The sequence below is a fragment of the Amia ocellicauda genome, chromosome 12, assembly GCF_036373705.1.
Source record: "Amia ocellicauda isolate fAmiCal2 chromosome 12, fAmiCal2.hap1, whole genome shotgun sequence".
Classification (NCBI taxonomy): Eukaryota; Metazoa; Chordata; class Actinopteri; order Amiiformes; family Amiidae; genus Amia; species Amia ocellicauda.
In genome coordinates, this window is record NC_089861.1 from 42022634 (window position 1) to 42034740 (window position 12107).

At 45.6% G+C, this 12107-nt stretch overlaps 1 non-coding gene across 1 annotated transcript; it reads right to left on the reverse strand.

Annotated features, from left to right (window-relative positions):
* Positions 1 to 3840: 3840 nt before the first annotated feature.
* Positions 3841 to 3914, reverse strand: trnai-aau (transfer RNA isoleucine (anticodon AAU)). Its single transcript has one exon. It is a non-coding gene; the product is annotated as a tRNA-Ile (tRNA).
* Positions 3915 to 12107: the final 8193 nt, after the last annotated feature.

Sequence of the window (12107 nt, forward strand, 5' to 3'; positions counted from 1 at the left end):
AATATAAACTAAAGAGATATAGGTATGTGTGTTTATCTGTGTTTGCGTAAATATATATGTAATGACATGCAATATATGTAAGTCTATACATTTCTTAATCGATTTTTTCTTACCTTTTTATTTTGCAAACACAGTATCATCCTAACCCTAATCATAAAACATATAAACTAAAAACACATGTGGGTTCAAATCCCACTCTGGGTAAATATTCATTTTTCTTTTTAATTTACTAAAACAGTATCATAAAACAGTGTAACCTTAAATATATATAAAACGTTTATTTTTCTTATTTTTTAATTTACTAAAACAGTATAATCAAACATAATCTAAAATAAAATATATATGTGTATTTACAACTTTTATTTTTCTCAAATGTATACAATATAACCTTGTATATATATATATATATATATATATATATATATATATACAACTTTTATTTTTCTTATTTTTTAATTTACTAAAACAAATCATAAAACATTATAACCTAAAATAAAATATAAAACTTTTCTTTTCTTATACTCTTTTTATTTACTAAAACAGTATCATAAAACAATATAACCTATTGATTATATATATATATATATATCTGTATTTAAAACTTTTATTCTCTTTTTATTTACTAAAATAGTATCATAAAACAATATAACTTTAAATATATATATGTATTTAAAACTTTTCTTATTCTCTTTTTATTTACTTAAACAGTATCATAAAACAATATAACCTTAAAAACACAGTTTATGCTATTAAATATTACACCTCCACACCAGCAGTGTGAGGTGCCCTTGGACATTCACCATGATGGATGTCACCCTAACAAAATGGCTACCATCTTACCAGATGACCTATGACCTTACAAATGGCCGATATCAGTCAAAATGGCCGATATCATCCAAGATGGCTGACAAGGGAGGGTCAAATGGTAACCCAGGGGGGTGCTGGGAAGGAGAGAGGAGTTCCGGTTCAATGGTACATAAGGAGGGAGGGTCAAAGAGTAACCCAGGGGGGTGCTGGGAAGGAGAGAGGAGTTCCAGTTCAAAGGTACATAGGGAGGGCGGGACTTCCGGCTGTCAAAATAAGTGATGCTGCCATCTATACTACTCACAGACACAGTTAGCCACAGCCACGGCTTCTTCCAATTCTCGTCAGTGTTCCAGATTCGATGTTTTTTTTCTTCAGTGACGTTGTAAACACGCACGTGGGGAGCACATCAAAACCCAGTTTTGTGATTCAGTTACAGAAACAACTGACACAGCGGAGCAGTAGGGGTTGTAACATTTTTTGGTCCAAGGTCTGGACCACAGCGACTGAGTGGTCCGGACCTCGGCACTGTGGTCCACGGAGTGGTCCCGATCACGTAACGCAAATTGGGATGGGTTTTTGTTTAGTTTTTTTGGACACACCGTATAAAACCCATTTACTGTCAAATATATTATCGACATATCCAAACTACAAACATAATGATCATAAATGTACAATATTAATAGTATAATTCTCATTTGTAACATAGCCGATAGCTGATTTCTTTTTTAATCTTATCTATCAGACAATTTGTAGGAAGCTGTGCTAACGTTACTCTGAAAAATGCGCTTACATTGAGCAACTTTGTCATTCTGAATGAAATTATTCAAGTTATCAATTTTTCCTCATCATGACTGAAGAGAAAAGATAGCTTATTTAGAATCTTATCTTTAATTTAATGTCAGCCTATTTACATGTCCTCTGTTTGCGCTCTGCCAAGAAATGTTTTATCAACTTTTTTGGTTAAACCATATCTTCCTTATTTTATCACTGTGAGATCTAGCAACATTAAAAACAAAAGCATAGGTTGTTTTATTTATGTAAGGTTAACATTGTAATAGTTGGTATTTTAAAGAGAGATTATAAGAGATGTATTAACGTATTGATCATCTGATGCCCTTTGTCTTTTCTTGAAGGATAATGTCATTATGAAGAAGATAAAACTTTTTTTTTTTAAACACCTCCCCCCAGTAGGATTTGGGTCGCCTCCGCACTGTTTCTGCTGAAACAAAAAAACAAGTGTCAATCTCTGCAGGAATCTACTCCGGCTCCCCCTTCTGGTGATGAAGAGGAACCCGAGTCCAAGATGCTTCCAACCAGCCCTCAGGCGCTCCCTTCGGCTGTAGGTCACGCTCCAGGGGGCCGGGGGAGTTAAGAGGGTGTCACTGGACGGGGACGACAAACGCCTCCAGTGACAGACGGACGCACACAGAGAGAGAAAGAGACAGAGAGAGAGAGTTGCACTTCCTCCTGCAATGCAATAAATATGCCCAAAATAAGGGACACATTCCTTAACAAAATAATGAATGCCACCCTACCTTTGACAAAACTGAGAAAAAATAAAAATGGTCAGTCCTCGTGGAGGAGGGACACACAGCCTCCCTGGCTGCCCAATATGTCACCGCCTGCCACAGCCTGAGGGGCACAGTGACACATGAGCACCAGCTGTAAATAAAATGTAAATACTCATTTGTAATGCATGTCATTGTATTTCCAAAAAGGAATCTGTAAACACTAAACCTATTTTCTTTAGTTCTATGTATTAAAGATCATTTATAGTTTATTACATTTTGTTTTTCTGTACTTTTATACATCTTATTGTGATTTTGGCAGGACACTGTCTGTCACGGCATGGCTGCTGCTGACGCACACTAATTAGGTGCTGATGTGTTGCAGCCGTGTTGTCCGCTGCTTCGCAGACAGCTTGTGAGCTCACGGCTGCAGGCAATGATCACTGAGGCGACTGTGACGTCATTGGCAGGTGTGCTTCATCTATTTAATCCCTCTCCTTCCCCGAGGGAGACTTTATTGTGACTGCCCGGAGCACCCTGTTTGTGTGGATGTTTTGTGTGCTGGTTTTGCCTTGTTTTCCCCTTTTTGTGTTTTTTTCCGTTGGACTATTGTGAACCCCAATAAAGCTCGGACACCGCCGGAACCCGAGACTCTCTCCGTTTATTGTGTCCGGCATTTACATTTGGTGGCCAATGTGGGGAAGCTTTGTGACATACTTACCCTGAACTCTGTACCCGGAAGGACAGCTATGGAGGCGTCTCCAGTGGAACAGTTGTTGGCCCCAGTGGTGAAGCTGCAGGCTCAAAAACAACAAACTCTCAAAACGCTTGTCCAGCAACTTCAAGTACCAGCTCCTGCACCTAACCCTGCTGTGGCCGCAGCAAACCCGGCTTGGGCAGGTCTGCAGATTCCAAAGATGGGACCGGAGGACAACCCAGAGGCTCTGAATTTCTGTCCAATATTAAAGATCCTAGGCTCTCATTGTCTGATTTGGCTGGGGCACAATTGGGACATGTCTCTGGGGATCGATCACCATTAGTGACTGCAGGTGATGAGAGGGGCGTCATGGGGCCAACAACTGTTCCACTGGAGACGCCTCCATAGCTGTCCTTCCGGGTACAGAGTTCAGGGTAAGTATGTCACAAAGCTTCCCCACATTGGCCACCAATGTCTCAATGTCTGGTTGGCACCATGGCTTAGATGTGCCATTCATGAAACTTGCGTTGATTCTTGAAGCCACTGGCATTGCTTCCCTCTCCAAGTCTGTGTAATAAGGAATTGGCAGGAGCCCACGAGTTGAAACTATCAGAGGACAGAATGCAAATGAAGTGTTCTGAGAAAAGCAAAGCGGCGAAAGGACATTTTCCCGTGTGCATGTAAATGGCCGACTTTGACACGGCTTGATGAAGTCTTGTGGATCCTACCACTGCTTAAGTGCACTACTACGCTTGCCTTCAGGGAGTTTCATGTCAAACTTTCAAAAAACAGGACTCGAACTAGAAGGATGAGCACCTTGATCGGTCTTGGCTGATGTGGGGATTGAACCCAAGACCTTGGCGTTATTAGCACCACGCTCTAACCAACTGAGCTAACCGGCAATCAAAAGGAGTCTCTCTGCCAGGCATTTGCTCATGTTTATGTAATTTGGCTGCAAAATGCATTACACACAAGTGTGGAAAGAACACTTTTGCAATTCCTAGCATTGGTGATGCTATAAATCAATTTGTCAGAAGTGGGATTTGAACCCACACCTCCATCAGGAGACCAGAAAACCCTTATACACTCTTCAAGGGAACAACACCTTAAGTCTGGCAAATTAGACCACTCGGCCATTCTGAGAGGATGTATACGTCCACCGGGAGATTATATACTGATCAAGAAAACTGCGGGAACACTTAAATCACACATCGGATCTCCGTGATCGAAGTCTAGGAAACCTCAAGATCTTCACCGTACATTGCATAATTCGTAACTCTCCCACCTCCATGCTTTTGAGACTGTACTGGGAGACACAGCAAACTTTCTTCAGACGGCACGTATGGATGTGCCATACTGGAGGAGCTGGACTACCTGTGCAACCTGAATGGGCTGCAGGGAGCACCTCATAATTCCAGTAGTGACAAGGACACTAGCAAAAGGCAAAACTAGAGAAGAATCAGTCAGGAAGGATAAGGAGAGAGCAATCGTCTGTGGCCACCACCTGCAAAACCATTCCCTTTTTGGGGTTGTCTTGCTGTTGCCTATCTCCGGTGCACCTGCTGTCACTTTCATTTGCACCAAAACAAGAGACAGTGATTCACAACCGCGTAGGCTTCCTAACTGTACAGATTAATATGCCTGAACTGTAACTGACTTGGTATTATGCTGTGATGATTACTTGTTCCCTTATTTTTTTGAGAGGTGTATTATAGAAGATAGCCTTGATAAGGCGGCCACAGAATTGCGGGAATCCGTGACTTTCAACACTTATTGTGATTTTGGCAGGACGCTGTCTGTCACGGCATGGCTGCTGCTGACGCACACTAATTAGGTGCTCATGTGTTGCAGCCGTGTTGTCCGCTGCTTCGCAGACAGCTTGTGAGCTCACGGCTGCAGGCAATGATCACTGAGGCGACTGTGACGTCATTGGCAGGTGTGCTTCATCTATTTAATCCCTCTCCTTCCCCGAGGGAGACTTTATTGTGACTGCCCGGAGCACCCTGTTTGTGTGGATGTTTTGTGTGCTGGTTTTGCCTTGTTTTCCCCTTTTTGTGTTTTTTTCTGTTGGACTATTGTGAACCCCAATAAAGCTCGGACACCGCCGGAACCCGAGACTCTCTCCGTTTATTGTGTCCGGCATTTACATTTGGTGGCCAATGTGGGGAAGCTTTGTGACATACTTACCCTGAACTCTGTACCCGGAAGGACAGCTATGGAGGCGTCTCCAGTGGAACAGTTGTTGGCCCCAGTGGTGAAGCTGCAGGCTCAAAAACAACAAACTCTCGAGACGCTTGTCCAGCAACTTCAAGTACCAGCTCCTGCACCTAACCCTGCTGTGGCCGCAGCAAACCCGGCTTGGGCAGGTCTGCAGATTCCAAAGATGGGACCGGAGGACGACCCAGAGGCTCTGAATTTCTGTCCAATATTAAAGATCCTAGGCTCTCATTGTCTGATTTGGCTGGGGCACAATTGGGACATGTCTCTGGGGACCGATCACCATTAGTGACTGCAGGTGATGAGAGGGGCAGGGACAGCCTTCCCTCTGACTCCAGTCGTGTAGCAGCCAACAGTACCCTGTTGGACCCAGGGGAAGGAACGAGTTCTGGGACTCACCTCCTCTCTCCTTCTTCCAGTGGAAGGCCCGACACTGGATCCCGCCTTCAACCGGGTTTCCGATTTCGCTATGGACCAGACACAGGATGATGCCCTGGGACATATATATGACCAGGTCAGAGTTGTTGATGGTTGCATAGTGAATACACAGAGGGCACTTTGTGTTTCTCTCCAAACCAGCAGCCAAACCGATCATGCTGGATGATGTTGCAGACAGAATAACGTTCACCATGGTGCCTCCAGACTCTTTCACGAATACCAATCGAGCTGCACGGTGCTGGGCTGTGAGCAAGGGTCCCACTAGAGGATGACGGGCCCTCGTGCCACCCTCATAGAGTCTGTTTCTGACAGTTTAGTCAGAAACATGCACACCAGTAGACCGCTGGAGGTCATTTTGGAGGGCTCAGGCAATGCTCCTCCTGTTCCTCCTCGCACAAAAAAGCAGATACTGGTCCTTCTGGTTCTTCTGATAGCACGGATGAATGTGACATCCTGAAGGAGCTGGACTACCTGTGCAACCTGAATGGGCTGCAGGGAGCGCCTCATAATTCCAGTAGTGACAAGGACACTAGCAAAAGGCAAAACTAGAGAAGAATCAGTCAGGAAGGATAAGGAGAGAGCAATCGTCTGTGGCCACCACCTGCAAAACCATTCCCTTTTTGGGGTTGTCTTGCTGTTGCCTATCTCCGGTGCACCTGCTGTCACTTTCATTTGCACCAAAACAAGAGACAGTGATTCACAACCGCGTAGGCTTCCTAACTGTACAGATTAATATGCCTGAACTGTAACTGACTTGGTATTATGCTGTGATGATTACTTGTTCCCTTATTTTTTTGAGAGGTGTATTATAGAAGATAGCCTTGATAAGGCGGCCACAGAATTGCGGGAATCCGTGACTTTCAACACTTATGCAACCGAGTCGAGGTGACCAACAGCTTAGTTGTTGTCAGAAAATAAAAGAACACCTTTGCAATTCCTGGCATTGGTCATGCTATAAATCAGTCTGTCAGAAGTGGGATCTGAACCCACGCCTCCTTCAGGAGACCAGAAAACTCTTCTACACTCTTCGAGAAAACAACTGCATTTCCGTCCTTGCACTCTCTCATTAATCCAATCTTGCCCAGTCAGCGAGAGAAGCCATGTACATGCCTTGCCTTCCTCTCCCTCTCCCTTCACTGCCAGTTCAGCGATGACATCTCAGAACTCTATCACAGCTGACTTCTATGACATCACAGAGTGCATCAATTCCGTGGCTTCTCATCTGTCGCCACACTGTCAGGGTTGACTTTCTCACTCACTATGCCAAGCTTTCTCGGAAACACTGGAATACGTGGATGAGTTTGTACCACTTTTGGAGGTTTTGCCCACCTGGGGCGAGGCTGTGATCCAGCTGAAAAGCAATTCGGGCATGTGGGCAGGGAAAGATGTATCTGTGATGAAGAGAAACCCAGGTCGATGATGTTTCCAATCAGCCCCATCGGTCCAGCCACAGACACACACACAGACAGCCACAAGCACAGACTGCCACAGACACACAGACAGCCACAGATAGACAGACAAACACACAGACAGTGTGCCTGACAAAAACTTCCCCTCACAGTCATGTCAACATGAGTCGTATTATCTAAAAGAAGAACCCATCATTTCCTTTTGTCTCTATATCAGAGAGAGCGATTAAAAAAACACATCTGTAAATGCTACTTGTACAAGCACGCTGAGATGCCCCATCATCAGTAGGCATGCTCTGTGGCGCAATGGATAGCACTTGGACTTTTAGTGAAAAGGGCAGTGGTCATTCAAAGGTTGTGGGATCGAGTACCACCGGAGTCAGTGCTCACTTCATGACCCGGAGGCTTTTCTTACCATCTTCAAGCGCACTGCCCGGTGTTGCGACTGGCCGGAGTCGGAGTGGGCGGTACGCCTGGCTCCCCTGCCACCCGAGTGCTTCGTCCCGAGGATGCCCTAGACTACAAAAGACTGAGGGACAGTGTCCTGGACCGGGTCGGTCTGACGTTGGACGGCCAGCGCCGAAAGCTCAGAAGCCTCCGGTTCGAACCTGGCTCCCGGTGCCTGCCACCGCTGGCTCAAGCCACGGAAGTTGCCGACCTGGTGGCCTTGGAGCAGTTCATCTGCCATCTCCCACGTCCAACCCGAAGGCTGGCACCAGGCTGGCAGAGAACCATCATTGCCCGGGACGATGCCACCTTCTGATGCCCGACGGCGGGCACCCTCCCTTCCATTCCCAAGACCCCCTCTGACCCGACTGTCCTGGATACCAGCATGTTGCCAAACACCACACCTAAACATGTTTCTCCCCGACCCACTTCCCCTTCTCGCCTTGCCTGTCCCAAAAACAAATCTGCCTCCTTAGCTCCTTCTTTTTCTCTCTCCCCCGGCAGTGTGTGGTCCCCTGGAAAAACCACGGTGACGTTGCGGGCAGCCTGGACATCGCCCGGCCGGGTGCTCGCTAGTGAAAACTATCTATCTAATATTAAGGATCATAGGCTCTCATCTGATTTGGCTGGGGCAGGTCACCTGTGTCGTGACAAGACCTTAAGCCGGATAATGGACCGATTCTTCTGGCCAGGCATCAAAAAGGAGGTAGAAAGATGGTGTGCTGCCTGTCCGGAGTGCCAGAAGACCAATGCCAGTGCAGTACCGTGGGCTCCGCTGGTACCGCTGCCTCTCATGGAGATACCATTTGAGCGCATTGGGATGGATTTGATCGGTCCGTTGGAGAAAAGCTCCGCGGGGTATCAATTTGTGCTGGTCATAGTAGACTATGCCACTCGGTACCTGGAGGCAATTCGTCTACGGACAATGTCAGCGACTAGGATCGCCGAGGAGCTGTTTAAGGTCTTCACTCGGGTGGGGATCCCAAAGGAAATCCTGACAGATCAGGGCTCTCCATTCATGTCACGCGTGATGCGAGACCTCTGTAGGCTGCTGGGGATAAAGTCCATCAGGACCTCAATCTATCATCCCCAGACAGACGCCCTAGTGGAGCTCTTTAATAAAACCCTAAAGAACATGATCTGTAAGTTTGTGAGCACAGACGCTTGGGACTGGGACAAGTTATTGCCACCCCTGCTGTTCGCTGTACGCAAGGTGCCCCAGACGTCCACTGGCTTCTCTCCCTTCGAGCTGCTGTACGGGAGGCGGCTGAGGGGCATCCTCGACTTAATAGAGGACTGGGAGGCGACCGCCCCCTCCCAGACCTCTATGGTACAGCACATCCTGGACCTGAGAGATCGGCTATCGGCACTGGGGAAACTTGCACAGTTGCATCTCTTACAGGCCCAGGAGCGACAACAGCGCATGTACAACAGGAGAGCCCGGTTACGATCGTTCACCCAAGGACAAGGTACTGGTGTTATTCCCAAATTCAACATCTAAACTGCTGGCTAAGTGGCAGGGACCCTTTTTGGTCACACGCCGCTTAGGGGATGTTGATTATGAGGTGTGTCGCCCAGATCGTCGGAGGTAAAAGCAGATCTATCATCTGAACATGCTGAAGAAGTGGCGAGAGCAGGAAGCATTGGGTGCTTTTAGTTCCCCCCACAATAAAGAGTCTGAAGCCGCTGTTTCTGAGGTTCGCACTGAACTCAATTTAACAAACGCCCATTTAACAAACGCCCAGAAACAGCAGGTTCGATCTTTATTGTGCCGCTTCCAGCATGTCTTTTCTCACCGACCCGTGCTCACACCTCTCATTGAACACCACATCCACACAGCACTGGACCACTGCGTGCGTGTCAAACCCTATCGCACCCCCTATTACAAAAAGTAGGCTGTCAATGAAGAGGTGCAGAAGATGTTGGAGCTGGGAGTCATTGAAAAGTCACAATCGGAATGGTGTAGCCCTATAGTCTTGGTGCCAAAGCCTGACGGCAGCACTAGATTCTGCGTTGATTATAGGGAGCTCAATGCAGTGTCTAGGTTTGATGCCTATCCGATGCCCCGTGTGGATGAGTTGCTGGATCGGCTGGGCGCTGCTCACGGAAAACCCGGGCAAGTGAACAGTTGGGAGGAGGGAGACCAAGTATCTGGGGTACCTCTTAGGAGGGGGGCAGGTACGGCCAGTCGTTGACAAGGTGACCGCTATTGCCTCCTGTCCGCCTCCTAAGTCCAAAAAGGAAGTTCGGCAGTTTTTGGGGTTTTCCGGGTATTATCGCCAGTTTCTGCCGGACTTTGCCACCCTGGCTTACCCCCTGACCGAACTGACGCGAAAAGGTGCTCCAGATACGGTCCAGTGGACGGAGCAGTGCCAGGTGGCTTTCCAGGCGATTAAGGACCGCCTCTGCCAACACCCTTTTTTTAAATGCCTTGACTTCTCTCTCCCTTTCATTCTACAGACCGACGCCTGAGAAGTTGGAGTGGGCACGGTCCTGTCCCAGAGTGTTGGGGGTCAGGAACACCCCGTCCTCTATCTAAGCAAACAATTATCGCCCAGGAGCGTAAATATAGCACCATTGAAAAGGAGTGTCTCGCTATAAAGTGGGCTGTGCCCTGTTTATTTAATCCCTCTCCCTCCCGGACGGAAGCAGCTAACCGACAAGAAGGTGGACTGAGTCTATTACCCCTGTCTGCCCGGAGCACCCCGATTGTGGACACTTTTTGCTTTTGCTTTTGATTTTGTTTTTGTTTTGTATCTCCGCCCTTTTTTGACATACCTGAACAAAATAAAGCCCGGACACAACCGAAACCGGAGACTCTCCCTCTCTCTCTCCCTGTTATTTGTGTCCGGCTTTCACAGTAGGCTATTCAAGAAGGGGGGCTCAAAGATGGCCAGATATAAATTTATGTATTTTATTTTATTTTATTTATTGTGCTTTGTTGGCACAGTGTTTAATGTTCAGTCTTAAATACATATTTTTTAATTGTAGTTGTGTAATTGATTTTGTCTTTGAAAAGCAAGACAAAATAATAAAAAGCACATTTTAGACTATTTAATTTATGCAATGGTGAAAAAATTGTCAAAATAACTGAAATGTAAAAAACAACAAACAAAAAAAAACTATCAAAACAATCTGATGCATTTAAAAGAACAATAATGGTCAATGCATTTGACAAATAAAAAAAACATCAAAACATTCAAAAACAGTGAAACCAGTGCTATTTAGAAATAATTAATACAATCATTTCCATAATTTCTTTACGTACTGTTGGAAATATACCATCTGGCCCAGGTGATTTGTTTGTTTTTAATTCTGCTAGTCCCTTTACTACCTCCTCCTCATTTATCCTGATCTCTCTTAGGGTTTGACTGGACTGGTTGTTAACCTGTGGCATGTTATCTGTTTTTTCTTTAGTAAAAACCTCAATATCGTCAGCTCAGCATACCTTAGTATAACTTAATATAAGCAACAGAGACGCTGCTGTGAAGGAGCGCAATAGTCTCTATAGCCGCTCTGTCACAGCCACCTCAATAAATACATCAATTCATTAATCACTGTATTGACTTCAACCATTTAAACACATGTAATGTTTTGCTTTATGCTAGGGGTGGCTAACCCTGGTCCTGGATTTGAGCCCCCACCTCCCCAGGGATCTGTATTGGCAAACTGCTGAGCTGATGATATTGACTGCAAAGGGGAATCTCTCTGGAATGGTCCATTATACAGGGGAGCTAAAGACCTCCAGGAAAGCACTAACCTGTGGCCCTGGGGCCCTGGGGCCCTGGGGTTTGTCTGCCTAACGCTCGTCCTCTGTTCTTTGGGTCTGCAATGGTTCTGGTCCTATCTGACCAACCTGTTCTGAATAGGGCAGTGGTTCTCGACCTGCGGCCCGTCACACATGGAAGTGCGGCCCACGATATGACACCCACATTTAACACTACAAGCGCAGAGCCGGTCAATTTGACCGTTTTGGTTATTCAAATTTGAATTATACTGTGTTCCAAAATACACTGCGCATATACCCATTCGTGACTATTCCTAACTATATGTATTAAACATGCCTACAGCGTTTTAGCTGCATAAACATGAAAATAAATAAGTTATAAACACATTTACCTAGAATAGCCAAAATCAGGTTATTTTGACTGGTCATTTAAATACATAATAACTCAAATATAACACATAATCCTGCCTTCCCTTTACAATAGAGTCAGTCTGGCACTCAAGTGGCGATCTCTACCTGTCTACAATCTTTCATGTGCTTGAAAAACACATGCATTTGTACAGCATTACAGGTGTTTTCTTACAACTGTAGTAAGATTGAGTGGATACAGTGATTACCCGCAAATCAACATGGATTTAAAACAGAGATTGAAGAGAGCTCGTTTTGGAAATTGGACAAGTAAAATCATGTTCTGTGAAATTGCAGTGTCTCACCACACAATAAGATGAGTTACAACAACCTCAACTTGAACAGAATTGTAAAACTTTAAATAACGTGCTCAGGTAACCACAAAACATATGTTCTATGAACGTTTTGTGTAATGCGCATGTGCCAAAACCATCACGTCATGATGACAT